Raw genomic sequence first — 15,402 nt, 5'->3', positions numbered from 1 at the left:
TAAGTAAGAACTTTGGGATTTTATTGGCCAAATTTAATGCCAGACCAGGTGAATCACAGGAACATCACAAGAATCTTCAGCCAAAGCTGCAAATACATTAACAACTTCAATGAAGGACTGTCTACATTAGGAGTACCAATGTATTCTAAAGACTTGTGTCATTTTCATCAGACCCTGTGGTTTGAACTGTTCCCTGCAGCAGTTCCTCTCAAAGAAGGGAGAGGTGTCAAGTGTGTGCTTCCACAGTCATCTGTGTTAGATGGTTCTGAATGGTGGTTAGAAACCTTCAGTTTCAGGCATCTCCCCTGACACATGTCTCAACAGACACTAGAGTGCCCAAAGACACACTGTGTAGCCCAGTGGCATAAACCTGTAAGAAGCCAACCTCTCCAGACCAGGTCCAGCAGCAGAGTCAGGAGATCCATCTACATTGTGAAAGCATCTGCCAAATACTTGTCAGAAGACAGTCATGTGCTGGACTGCTTCTGGCAGCAATGGTACCTATTCAGCTGCCATAGTTACTAACAAAGTACTAATCATGTTGTGTGTGAGAAAAAACTGTGTATAGTGCTAGCCATCCTTGTAAACGGACTCAATTATGCCTTCCATACATTGAACTCAGTTGGACAAATGTGCTCTGACCAACAGTACTCTGCTTCATTACAGTTAGTTCCTCAAAAGCGCAATCATGCTGTCTTTACCAGTTTCCAAGTATCTCTCTTGTGTTCTTCTGACTAAATACTGACCATTCTCCTGATTTCTTTCCCCAGTGATGACAGTCTTGCCCATATCACTGACTACTTTTGCTGATTACCTCTTCAATATCCAAAGTTAGGCAGGAACTTTATCTTTCGAAAACTTTTTTCCTCTCCTGCTGTCTCAAGGCCTCATGCCAGAGCATGAAAAAATGGTCAGGCAGAAATAACTCAATATTTATATAAACCTTTGCTGACATTCTTTCCACCCTGTGGGCCTGAGTGCTTGCTACTTGGCATACCAGGCACAACAAATAGAAATCCATCATTGCTGGCTTTGATGGTGCCTGTGAAAAAAAAGATTGCATTTTAAAAGGGAAAATTACTTTATAAATCCAAATTTGACAATGCGTTGTTCCCTTTTTTTAAATGAACAATAAAAAGAACATGTTAGCTGTGACTAAATAGCAGTGTGTGGTTACAACACTCATAAACACCACAGGATTCCTCTGTTTCTTGTGTAGCCATATACAAGTCAGTGAAGGTGTGGACCAGCAATTACAAATGGTTTATCATAGCTATTCACTGAGCTGTGTTAGCTGCAATACCTGTACTCCTTAGCTGTGACATCTTGTCTGTTCCTCACAGCAGCCTAGGCAAGTGTATTTTGTTTTGCAGTTGCCCCAGGCAAAGAACCAGGAGCATGGTCTGTTCATGTGTTTCAGCTAACAAGAGGCAACTTGTTATGGTCTGCTTGTTCAGTTGGTTGCAAGGGTCCGTTCATGACGCGTGCTGAAGGTGAGTCCAGTCATAACCACCAGCTTTAAGAGGAGCTCAGCTCAATTTGTGGGGGTGGTGGGGCTGGAGAAGAAAGGCTAGCTTCTTACCTCTCTCCTGCTAAAAGAGAGAGCTACTTCCAGGAGAGAGAAAACTTCCAGTGTTTTCTCTAAAGGGTTCTTCCCTGTGAACAAGTGCAGGTAAGGGGAAAAAATGCTTTTTCCAGAAGAGGCAGAAGTTTCACCTGGAAGTCCCAGCAAACTCTCTGAATCTGCATGCATTTTTTATGCAAGCCCCTCTACCTGGCCTGATGGCTGTCCGTGTGGAAGCTGATGCACCACGCCTGCTCTTTTATGGCTTTATAGGTTGCATATGTCCTTTTCCTGAATGAGATCCAGAGACTTGAAGTAGAAGCTGAAGTGCTCTTTCACCAAGAAGCGTGAGGCAGAGTTACCATTCATCATGAAAGTGTCGGGAGAATGTAAAAGAATGTGCGTCCTCCTGACTTAGTCACTTCTCACTCAACATGTAAAGACCTGAACTTGGCAAAGCAGCTCAGAGCTTTTCTGCATAATAAGAAGATCTAAGTGAAATTCCAAAGAAATTGCCTTAGATAACTACTGTTCCTCTAAGAAAGGAACTTTGCTAAATAGCTGCAGTGATGCAGTTGCTTCATCATGAGCCTGCAATGAAATCTCTGGATGATACCTTCATTCATCGTCCTCTTTTCTGACAAAAATGCAACCCCACAAACAGCAGCGGTTTTTGCACTTGCAGGGACCAGGCCTGGTGATTAGGTTTCTAATATATTTCCTGTAATTTCCCTTAGTTTTCATTCTATGCAGGTACATGGCTTTGGAAAGTTGTGATTATTTAACATGCATCTCTGTTCTCTCTCTTACCCTCTGGCCATGTAGTCTGTATAGGTTGCATGTTTCTGTTATGTTTATGCTGTTTGCACATTGCCCGGTATTAAGCAGCTCCCAATTTGTTTGGCATCTCTACTAGCTGTTGTGATACAAATAATAAATAATTCTACACTTTTAAAATTCATTATTATTTCAGAAACTCTACGGATTAACTTTGTTTTCCTCTTTATGAAAATACAGTTTTATTGGTTTAACCAGTGATCAGGGGCATTCCATTAGCCACTGTAAAAAGGCAGGCTTTGTGTTTTACAAGCTTTGCAGCATGCTACTATGAAACTGTGTAGAATGGTCTGGGAATGGGACAAAACCCCTTGGAATTCTCTGTGATGTATAATTTTTCTCACCTTTGCTGTTAGTATTCCTAGGTGCCTTGCTAATGGCATGGAGAGTTTTACAGACTTATCTCATGAGTACTGCTGGCTAGGTTCAAGTATTTTCCAAGGAAGCTTTTATCCATCTGGGAAAAAATCCTCTGAAGTCAACAGGAGTTGTGGGTAAGTGACTTACTAGGTCCCTGAACCATTTGCAATTATCCTTCATAGCACCCAGCCAGCACTCTGAAAGCTGGCATTGCTCCCTTGTTTTTGTTCTTCAAGTCTTTTTTCTTTCTGAATTTCTAATTGCCACTTCTATAAAGTTTTATACTCACCGTTTTTTGAATGTGACTGTACCAGCCCTATGCTGAACTGCAAATCAGGTGGACTTACATTCTCACTGCTATTAACCTGCCTGTTCCTGCAGCAGAACCAGCTCAGTGTAACTGAAAAATGGTGACAGGATGGCAACTCTTCATCTCGTAACAGTATAAATCCTCATTGCTTTTTCCTACTTCAAGCTTTTCCTTACTTCAAGCCATTTTGCCCTGCCCCCGTTCCCCCTCCCTGCCAGAAAAAAAAAAAAAAAAGAAAAAAAAAGGAATACGAAAAGGAAGCCAGCATTCCTAATACTTTCTGAGTAATTCTCTGTCTGACTTCAGAAAAATACAATAGGATGCTGTATCTTGTATTGGGGGTATTTTGTGCTTCTAAGGTGAATTCTGTCCTCTCCATGAAATATTCTCTGCTTCCTAAATACAGGGAAGTATGCCGATCTGATGCTGGCCTTAGAACTTGAATCACTTAGTGGAAGACATGCTGCTGTCTTCAGTGAGACCAGTTTTTTACATTGTATGCTCAGCTTCCTAATGCAGTGCCTTGTGTGTCTTTTTAATTTGTACCAGTAGCTTTCAAATTAAGTTCCACCTTATAAATTTCAGTGTATCTTTTCCATTGTTTTTATTTTGGGTTTGTTGAGTTTCTTTACCCTACACTGTACAGTCTTTATTGTGGATAGTCTAATTTAGCTCTTTAATTATAAGCAAGTGAACAGAATCTTACCCAGCTGATGGACAGGTAGTACTAAAAGCCTGCTTGCAGCAGTATTTGACTGTGCCATCAGCCACTCCATTACGATGCCTCCCTTGTTTATGTAACTGGCAGTAAGCTGCATCAACTCATATATTGTTGGTATTTTTGATCTCTTGCCAACCTGCTAAATTGATTTGGAATTGTCTTCCTAGGCCACTGAAGACTGATGGCATTTGTTTTGAACAGAACATTCATATTCATGAGAAAAACAACCGCCCTCAGCCTCTCAGCAGTGACTGTATGGCCTGAAGCTTATGTGTGGATAACTGGCTAGCTGAAAAGGGTCACATAGACATAGTCCAGCTGGCTGGACAAAAATGCACATCACTCTCAGCTTATGTGAAGTAAAGCAAAAATACACTGTCCTTGGCTGTCCTTGTTACACAATATCAGGAAGATCGCGGTGGGAAAAGAATGTTACAGGTGGGAACAGACAACTACAGAAGAGAAACTAGGGGCGGGCTTGATATTTAGGCAACTAACCAATAATGAGCTTAACTTTTGTAATATGTATGAGCTAATTATAACAAGGCATAAAAGGTGACTGTAAGAGACAATAAATGAAGTCTGCTGATCACTCATATTGAGTGACTGTGTCTTCCCTCCGTCGTGACACTTATGCTCTTTGAGCTTGCAACTGGGATTTCAGACAGCATTATCATTAAGTACGAGTGTTTGTTTCATGTCCATAGTACTGGTCAAAAGAGGTGGGGCTCACAAAAGAACTAGCTGGTGTGCTAGAAAAAATGTGCCGAGCTTTTCCTAGAACAGGAATCCCACTAACTGCTAGCTGTGTTGGGAGAATTTCAGAAAACTCTCAGGTCAAGCCAGAGGCAGGATATATATGAAGTTGCCTCAAAAATTAAACTCAAATGCTATCCGCGCCACAGAAAACCCATATATGAGTTTACACAGTTGGTTTTTTTATCACCATGCCATCAGCCTCACTGATTCATTCTTGCAGAAGGTGCAGTTTTGCACGTCCAGCTGCACTGCCAGGTAGACTTTGCCACAACAGGGTATGGGTGCCTGCACAGGGCTGGGCACAAACACCTGCCCTTCTTTAGTCCTGAATTGAACAAACCCACTGAAGTAGCAAATAGCATTCACAATGCGGTACAAGTCACGTGGATGTTGCCCATAGTATTTGGTAGGAGAATGTTTTTCTGAAGTGTAAATGGATGATAACACCCGTTCTGAATGCTAGCCTCAAATTTGCAAAGGGAAGTGAAACTCTCTGCACCAAAAGTACAAAAGAAAAGAACAGAATTATGCATATAGGTTCAAATACAACTAAGATGCACTAACAATAAGAGAACAGTATGACATTCCATGAGTGCTGGAACCCATAAATTCCAGTTCCTTAGGGTTTCTATCCTATGATTGATTCCCCGGTGTCTTGCAAAAAGTCAAATGACTGAAGCTTTTCTTGCAGTGGAGACATTCACAAAGTTGCTACCATGTGATTTCTCCACAGTCTAATAAGTAACATTCTTAGTTTTCCATCTCCTGGCAGGGTTTCTCTTATCTCTTGGGCTAACTCTTTTAATGAAACTTGTAGGGACTTACAAAGCTGGGACTTCACCTTTTTCTGACAAACACACAGACATATACAGCATTCTCTTACCTAGCTAAGGTAAGAGAAACCTTACACAGACACAGAAAAAGCCTAGCACAAAACTGAAAAAGAGAGCAAATAGAGTAACAGAAAAATAGCTTTAGAGAAATCTCAGATTTGCACATTTATGTAGAGAATTGGCCTTGAAAATGGGACTATCCAATTACTCAATTGACATGATTAAAATCATAGCTGCCACAAGCAGCCAGGAAATATTTTTTCCAGATTTATGCCTTTAACAATATATGGTGGCAATAAGTTCTGCCAGCTAATCGCACTGTAAATCCAAATATTCTCTGAAACTCTATTTCCTGTCTGTCTTGGGTGACTGCCTTTTCTCCCCTATGGCATGAGATTGAGAAAGCAGCATTTGATCAACCATTTTCTTTCCCTTTTCTGGTCTATATTTAATCTTAATTTATTTTCTTTCCTCATGAAACCATTTGAAACGTGGGAAACTTTCCTCAGATGTAACTGGCGAACTCTCCCTAGCAACATTGCTGTCTAACATGTCAGAGCATCAGGATATCTAAGCTGAATTAAATACAATTCTGCTATGTCCAAAGACAAAAGTAAATATACATATATCTCTACTGATGCCACTGTATAGATGCCACTGCATATACATTTATGTCAAAGTATTTTGTTAAGGGAAAGCAAAGGGACAAGACCTGAATTACCAAACTCTGATTTGGTATTTAGCTATACGTTAAAGAAATCTGTGCACAAAGTTTAGGCCAAGCAGACTCTAAAGTTGCCAGAAGTGACAAATGGACTTCTAATCAAGGCAGTCAGTCTTGGGAAGGACAGGAAACAAAGAATGATGAAACAAAGATGGTGAAAAGAACACTGTTATCTTAAGTTATGCAGAAAGAAGCTTCCAAGTGAGGAAGTTCTGTCCGCAAGAGGAGACAAGTTGATGAAGTGTTGCAATCCCCAGAAAGTTGGTTGAGAATAGACAAAGGTAATTGTGGCAGTGGGAAATCATGGTCTTTGACTCAAATAGCCCCCCTGAAAGAGGGCAAACCTTCTCTTGGGGAGCATGAGTGGTTAGTAAAAAGCTTCAGCAGTGCTGTTGGAGGATGCATACTAGCCTGCGTTAGAAGCAAGAAACTTGTAACCAGTCCTATACACGAATGAAAATGAATATGTAATACACTATGAATGTACAAGTACTCTGCTGTATATAATGTGTATCCTTGAGTAACTTGGTGAGCACACTTGGAGGAAACATTTCCCCATGCTCTCAGCACTGTAATAACAAATGCCTGCCTTCTCAAACTTCAAAACTAGTCTTGAGAGTCTTCCTCCATGAACGAATTTTACGGCATCACTAAAATAATGCCTTGGAAATCATGCTGGGGTGGTGGGTGTGTGGGTGTGTGTTTGAGTTCGCCTGTATAAATTAATTGGTAAATTGCATTCTAAAAGATTATCAAGTATGACTTTCTGAGAAGTGTCAGAAGAAGTGGTTTTAGAGGTATGAGCCCTCAGTGGAAGTAGCTTGCTGCCACACCTTCAGGGTTTTACCTGGCAGCCAGCATCAGGAGCAGTGTAGTAGGTTGGTACTAGTGTAATGAGGGTGAGATGGACAAAGCTTCGTTTCCACCACAGTAGCATTTGTATCAGGCCTCTATGATAAACAACACTTTGAGTGGCACCGAAAGAATATTTAACTAAGGTTTATCGCTCTGTGTTGTACTTCACATATTCCTAGGACCTCCATTTTTGTGGGACAGCCACAGTAGCACAGCAGGAGGCGACTGCAGTGCAGAGAATCATCTAAACATCTTCCTTTGCAATCATTCAGAGAAATCTTGGGCCATTCAGAATTCACCACTTGTACTCAAGTCTTGCCTCCATCATGTTAGGGAACTGTTTAAGGGAAATATTTGAGGTAAAAGTAATTAAACAACCACACTAGTTCATACAAGTAAGTTCCATGAAAAATTGCAGGAGTATACACCTGATTTTCCTCTGTAAATAGAAGCATACACCGCTGCTAAATGGCATACCCATGTCCTGCAATTTTAGTACAGTTTGATGGATTCTGAGTAATGGCAAAGGAAAAGCTGGCACTGCATGACAAAACCAAGTGGACAAACTTAAAAACAATCCAGGCTTTAAATGGATACTAAATATAATTCAGGTTCCAGATTAGGAGCCAGGTCTTGGAGGTGCTCCTGATACTGAACTCCCATTGAAATTTACAGCAACTTCAGCAATATCTCCTATTAAAATGCCATAGGACTTTCATTGTACCTGAGTAGATTTCAGCTATTCTCCTATTAAAATGCCATAGGACTTTCATTGTACCTGAGTCGATTTCAGCTATTCATTCCAGAACAGTTTATTCTGTAAATACTCTAGTGTAGGTAGTATTAATAAGCAAAGCAAGCATGTTACCAGACCAGGTTCAGGAGTTTGACAGGATAGCCCTTGCTAAATAATATAACTCTTACTTTTCTAACATCCCAAAAGTAGTCCAAGCAAAATGTCAATGAATTGTTTTCCACTTTGAAAATGCCTGACAAAGAGCCTGATTACAGCATGCATAAATTTTTTTTTTAAATAAAATATATAGTGAAAACGTGGAGGATGGCAGCAGGGAACAACTAGATAAAATGTTCTGCCCATTTATACATTTAGGAAAACATTCTAAGGATTTGTATGCTGAATACCTCACTGAAACTCTAAAGGGTCTTTTCCTGAAACAACCCACAGCTGAGCAGTACCTGGTAATGGTATGCCACGTCCTAAATAGGACTGTGCCCTGGAGGGTAAAAGGATGTATAATTTTGAAAAGTCAGTAGGTACTTCAGTGCTTTGTGTCCACCACATGACTGCTTCCCTTTCGGTTTCTCTATTTTTAGCCCTGCTGGTCCAAATACACATTTGGAAGCAGGTCAATCACCACTAGTTTCACTGGGACCATGTGCAGCCTACCTGCGTGACAAAACCAGAACCAGCTGAGACGTCCTGGTTGTCAAAACACTGCATTGCCCTAATCAGGGAGTGAGGAATTCAAAACAGGGAGTAACGTTAAGTGTATCACACAGGCCATTGTTCATTTAATTTCAGTAGCTTTATTGGGTAGAGGAGGGTCTGCAGGACAGCAAAAGCAAGTGACTTGCTTTGGCATGCAGAGGATTGGGAACAACATTCTGCTTCATGATTGCCCCAAATGTTTACAGTTTTGTCATCATCTGGATGTATACAGTAGTTCTATGTTGACACCCTGTCCCTAAGGCACTTCCAGTGCTGATAGCCAGATCTGGGCTTAAACCAAAATCTTGCTGGAAAACAGCTAGCAGAACTTACGCAATGTGGGATCGTGTTTAAAAACATTCAAATCCACACAAGCACTAAGCTTTTGTTTAAAGGTATTTTTTAACCTACACATTTGCCAGTGCTAGGACAACTTCAGTGATGTTAATAACAGAGGGAACAACAGCAAAGACACGCTGCTGGCAACCAATGCTGCTCAAACCTGTTCCACATAGCTGTCAGAGTTTTCCCTGTAATGCTTCACCAGTAGATTCCCAACACTCAGGAACAGTTGGAAATTTTTGACAAAAAACTTTTGGTAGCCTCTAGCAAAAGTTTACAGATTGGTATCATAAAATACTTAATCTACAAGGTATTTGTAATGGCAAACTGGTTTTAATATGTAGGCATATGTCAACAGGGATTTAAATAAAAAAATTTACTAAGTCATTTGGGTCATAGGACAGATCTGGAGTGGTCATCCATGTTCTTTCCCCAATCTATTCTAGATCTGGGAAAAAAAGAGATTTTCTGGGCAGTGAAACTCTATCTATATCCAATGCCACTCCCTTACGAATGCAGAGGTACTTAAGATGACATAATCTGACCAAACACACACACAGAGCCCAACCAACTAAATAATAATGCAAGGATGTATCCTACAGGCCTATTCATGTTTGCAGTGAAATTCATTTAAAAATTCCAACTGACTTGAATGGAAGCTGGATTAAGCTTAGTTAGTTTTAAAGGAACTTTAGTAGGAGAATAGATGCCTGCCTTGGGCAAAAAGAGAATGAGGGACTTTCAAAGTATCAAATTAGAGACATGAGACTCATGTTCCATTTATTATGTCCAGACAATATAGTGTGGGAACAGAACAACTAAATATGCTCTGGTCTTCCTTTACAGATTTCCTACTACTACTTCTCTCAAATGAGACTCGAAAACTACACACACAGACAAAACCCAAACCCTCCTCTTGAAGCTATAAAATTCATCCCTCCCCCCCAAAACTCCCTCTGTATCAAACAGTTCTTCCAAGCATGCAAATTTATAACTCAGGAACAGGCCACATTCTGTCTCAGAACTCAGCTTTGCTGAAAACATCATCTTTACCTGGTACCATCAAATCACATGCATTTCACTATATATTATTAATCAAATCGTGACTGTCTTTACAGCGTCCCAATCTAGGAGTGCACACTTATGCCAGGATAGAGTTGGGATACAGACAGGGATATGGGAACACACCATACTTGCCCCTTGCTCGTGGCTTGCTTGTTACACAGAGCTAACCAGGATTAGCATTCTACTGGGCATTTGCAATGCGCCCCAGCAGGTCCTATGTTCAGTGTGTTGGTGGACCACAACATGGGATGTGCCACAAAGCACACACCCCACAGTAAAGACACAGCCTATTTGTCCCGTACTAATGTTAGAAAATCTCACAACTGTCAAATTTCAGTTCAAAATTTTTAACTACTGATATCAATGTGCCTGAATAAGATACTAGCTTCTCTAGCTTTTCTGTCCATTTGGAGCTCACCCATGTATGACTGCTACAATGTTTACAAGCACAGCAAACCAAATCTACAGAAGCAGGAAACAGGTATGTATTCATGCATTTCCCAAGGTGGACAACTGCTTTGAAAACAGGGAGCAGGAGCAGGCTGAAAATGTAACAGAAGCTCAGGATATTAAATGAGATTACTGTTAGTTTTGGTTTTATTTACTGTTTGCCTTGGGCCAGCATCCAAAAGCCCCCCCTATGTCCTATTTAAAATGAAGACAAGAAAGTTCTCACCTATGTGGAAATAGATTTTACCTTGAGGAGCTCACAGGCAAGATGAAAATCAAGAAAGAACAAATAAGAAACAATCATGAAGGAGAAGATGAGGATGGTTAAATGACCAGTTGGGTGGCTATGGTACCACTCTGACAGTTCCAGGCCTATCCACTAAAAGACAAATCTTTCCCCCCGTGTTTTTATCAGAATGGTCTGTTTCAATGCAATTTGACACTGAAATAAAAATGCCTCTGCTGGTGCTCAGTTCATGCAGAACTATAATCCAAAGGAAAAAAAATTTGGCCACAGGTATATTTTCCAGAAGTTTCTTTTTTCCAACTGTCTCTTTCGTTTATAATTATTTTTCTTTTAAAATACTGAGGATTCAGGAATTTAAAATTACTTCACACCTGTATTTGTCTTCCAAAGCCTCAAAAATGTGTGCAGTGTAGACACTGGGTCCTGTGCACCGAGTGCTTTGGTCTACTGCACTGCTGCTGCTGCACTGTGCTACTTGCTCACACTGAAACTGCCTTTCTGAACTGTTTCAGATTTAGAGTAAGCACATCACGCAGCAGACTGTTGCAACCCATGGACAAAACTTGGCTGGAGCGTGTTAGGCTTTCTGTCTCTTTTAAGCAATGCGGACATAGTGTGTATGCTGTTATAATGCCTCAGTATGGATTTACAGATGTAACTTTGTCATCAGAATTTGAAAGTGACTTCTAATCTGGCTCAAAACTCAGGACCTTTGGCTTCCCAACCTATACTCAGCACATCTTATGATCCCACCCTGCACGTGGGATATTTATTTATTTTCTATTTTACTCATTTCAGCAAGATAACTGCTGGATCCTCAGTTGGAAATACAGAAAAGAAAACTGCATTTGTATGTACTTGTTTAAGTTTCAGGTAAATCTATAGTGACAGAGACATCAAAATGTAGAAATGCCTTAAAAATAAACTTAGGCCATCTGAATTCACTGATGTACAACAAAAGATGTAAACTGAACAGCTGGGCATAGAATGTTTCACTCCCATATTGTTCAAAAATTAGACTGTTGGACCCTGGCCACTCAAGGACAGTTTGATTGTTGTGCTTGTATTCTCTACAGGGAATTAATTAATATTTACATAAAATGCACGTGCATGCATGGTTGACAGAGAGAGACAACCAGTTCCATGAGGCTCCAACAACTGTAAACTCCTGTGGGGCTGGAATAAATTGAGAAGTGCCTTACAAACTGAGTCACTGGTGTGTACTAGCAAGGGCAGATTTGCAAATAACAGTGTATAAATATAAACTAATCATAAAAATAACTTTTGAAAACTGCCTATAACAGGGCAAGTGGTTCATTAAAAACTTCACCATCATTTTTCCTTATTCCCTTTTGTATCGGTGGTTCTGCTGTAATTTGTTTTGTATTCTTGAGTCATTGCCAATGGTGCTATCTGGACAGAAACAACTGAAGCAGCTTTAGAGACTGCTGTCTTTATATGGCCACAAGACGCTAATACTGCAAGGCTGCTAATTCTGCAAGCTGAGTGTCTTTTATTTCATGCTTCTGTTATCCCAGATAAATAACTATTGCAGAAAATGTTGTGCATAGGTCTATAATTTCTCCTCAGGCTGCAGAAAACTGTATTCTTAGCTGCTTGCTACTCCTACACAACTCTCTCAGTTGTCTCTTCGCTCCGCTGCCAATGGTGAAGTGGGTTTGCAATCATGAACAGTTACAGACCTCCTGCAGGCATGCAGAACTGAAAGGAAAAGAGCTACTGACAAGGATGAGTGAACGTACCCATAGAAGAAGGGGACCCTTCTTCGGTGTCCTCTTCCAGCAAGGAAGTAATCTCCTTGGCTTGTGCTTTTGGCTGGGCTAGACTGAATGAATACCTGTTCTTTGACAACAGAAAGGGTCCCTGTTAATCACAAAAAGGGAATAAAGACACATTCCCTAACTCATTTGAAACACACATGGTGGTGGACAAACAAAACGCCCACCAAGCACTCTCCTGTGATTCAGGTCTGCAAGTAACCTCAAGAAGATGGCATAGCACATTGCTTATGTTTGGATCTCAGGAGACTTCCGTAGGATTTAGCTTTCTTTTTAATTTTCCCCTGAAGATACCACTGCAATAACTCTAATACATTATTAAGGCCTTAGCCCTCCACACACCCATGTCAAACTTCACACGGACAAGTTGTGTTATTCCTTTAGCATGTTTGAAACTGCAAAGCTACTGGTATCTGACACTGCCTGTCACAGTGCTCTGCCTTGTGCTGCTTGCTCTGCTGGGTGCCTGTTCTGCCGGGAGTGCAGGTACCCAGCAGTTAAACCCTGTCTACATGACTGGGCAGTCAGCCTCCAGAGATACAATTTCACCAAATATATGACCTGTGGATATCTCCAGAATGGCAATCTGCCACACCAGTAAAAAAGACAGATTCTTCTTCTTTATCCCCTTGTATTGCAACAATCCAATTGCCTTCAGTGAGACTATTCACAAAGTTGCATGTAGACTGAGGTCCTGCTGTGCATGGGGGAGAAAATGTGACATGCTGATACCGCTCTAAGTTGTTTCACTTCCCTGTCTGATAGAAGAATTCAGATGTATGGTTTAGGTTTCTGTTGTTAAAAGCTTCAGTGCAAGAAGAAAGTGTGGAAAGATGGAGCATTCATTCCATTCAGAGTTAAACTAGTGGACAAGACAGGAGGCTCAGGACATTGCATATGTTTTAAGTCTTAAAATGTCTTATTTCTAGCCAGAAACTTTCATTAAGCAAAGAAATACCTTTCCTGCCTCATGTAATCTGATATAGTTTATTGACAGTCTAAGTTTAACAAAGCTATTTTTATTTTCAGGAAGTCATAGTTTATACGGTTTAAAACATGAATGCATGGAAGACAGCCCTGGGGAAGCTACGCCCATATCTGGAAATGCAGCAGAGGATCCCTTGTGCTAATTGCCAATTTAACAATGTCTGTTTGCAAAACTCAGAACTAATAGTATTCATGCTCCCAACTTACTCAACATCATACTCCTCTGGGCAGTAAACATCCTCCTCTTTTATTAGTGATTTTAGCCTTATACTCACAATTGACCATTTCTTTATAGTTCTCCTTTCCTGTAATAGGGATTAAGTATCTCTATTATATAAAAAAAGCAGATGTGAGTAATAGGATGCCTTCCAAAGAAAGTGTCACTCAGGTCAAGGTCATGAGACTTAGTCTTCTTGAACTACACTCTCAGCTCTGCCACCTACTTCCTCTAAGATCTTTGATAAAACACTTCACCTCTCTGCATCCATTTCTCCACCTCTAAAATGAAAATGGCAGTACTTTCCAAGCTCACTAACATTTTACAAGTACCTTCACAACTTGTGAGGACAGGATATCTTGCAAGAACCTGGTGTTACTCCTCAGGTTGCGACAACCTCGGCACGGTAGAAGGGACGGACACAGCCCTGGGCTGACCTGGGTGATTACATAGCTGGCTGGCCATGACTGCTTTGCGTGTTGGTAATAGTAGAGGCCTATCATCACTTTATTGTAGAGCTTGCTTTGTAGGTTTGTAGACCTGGAGGTTATTTAAAACGTAATTTTGTTAGCAGATGTCATATACTAACCTGGCAGAGAACAGTTCAAAACCCCAAAGTCAAAATATAAGCAATGTCCAACCCCCCACCCCCACCCCTAGGATTTAATCTGTGAAAATTGCCTTAAACTCATTTTTTGGTGCATCTTGATAATGAACATCATTTTTAGGACATATGCAATTTGACTATCAATTTGAAGATTTTCTGGATTTGAGAAACATATAGAGATTTTGGGGAAAGTTTAGGATTAAAAGTGGATACTGATGCTGAGAAGAAGTACTTGTCACTCTGCCAATCTCCCCTGTCCCCCTGGCTTCCTTGGCTTACTCTTGTCTTTCCTTTCCCTTTCCCTCCCCAACCTCTTTCCCAAGAGCCATCCAATTGATGTCTCTGTTCCCATGCTTCTGCTAAAGCACTGCCAGCCTTCTGGCACTAGCAGAGAATGGGTTTCAGTTGTTCATGTGCTGTATTATACCACTCTGTTGTAACGCTAGGGGTTAAACAGCTTGTTGGACAAAGGATAGTCTTAAATTTCACCAATATTTTAAAACAAAAACCCAATGTTGGTTTATATCAGGGCTGTTTTATGAAAAGGGGTCAGGAAAGGCAGAACTCTCTGGAGTTCTTAGAGATCCAGTGAAAGACAGAAACCCATCTACCTGAGAGAACAGATTAACCTTGGTACTTTTCCCTGCTTCTCACTTATGTAGTCCCGTACTGAGAACTTTCTAATGATGGCCTTTATAAGACCCATTCCTTAGCACACAGCTCATCTCAAGCACTGAAGAAAAAGCCGAGGGTACAAACTCTGTTACACTACTAAATTAGGTATCAGAAATATAGGGGATACAACATTCAGCAGTGTAATGACTTTCTCCTTCTGTGGAGATGCCTTCTAGTCTTTTCTCAAGTGACAACAGCTGGAACATTTCCATCACACAACTTAGGTCTTCTTTAGGTACCTCACGGTAAGGAAGGGAGGCAAGTTAGGAAAAGAAAGAGAATCAGGTATCAGTCACTAGAATAATAGCTTTCATTTTTATAATCTATTTATTTTATTGATATTTATTACCACCAACTTCTATATCTGGAGGCTGCCTCTAGTTCCTTTAATGGGCTTATTTCACTCCTCTGCCCACATACTTCCTTCTCATCAATCAAGTCCTGGCAGTATTGATTATGAATCAGTTTACTTCTGACAACTATTCTGAGTGCAGCTTTTAGAAGGCCATGAAATCCCTTCTTTCCCAAGGTGTTTCAGGCATAAAGAAAAGCTAATAATACAAAACTTAATGTTTTCTACAAGCTCAGCTATAGCGAACA

The sequence above is a fragment of the Falco peregrinus genome, chromosome Z, assembly GCF_023634155.1.
Source record: "Falco peregrinus isolate bFalPer1 chromosome Z, bFalPer1.pri, whole genome shotgun sequence".
NCBI lineage: Eukaryota > Metazoa > Chordata > Aves > Falconiformes > Falconidae > Falco > Falco peregrinus.
Note: the sequence above shows the minus strand (reverse complement) of the source record.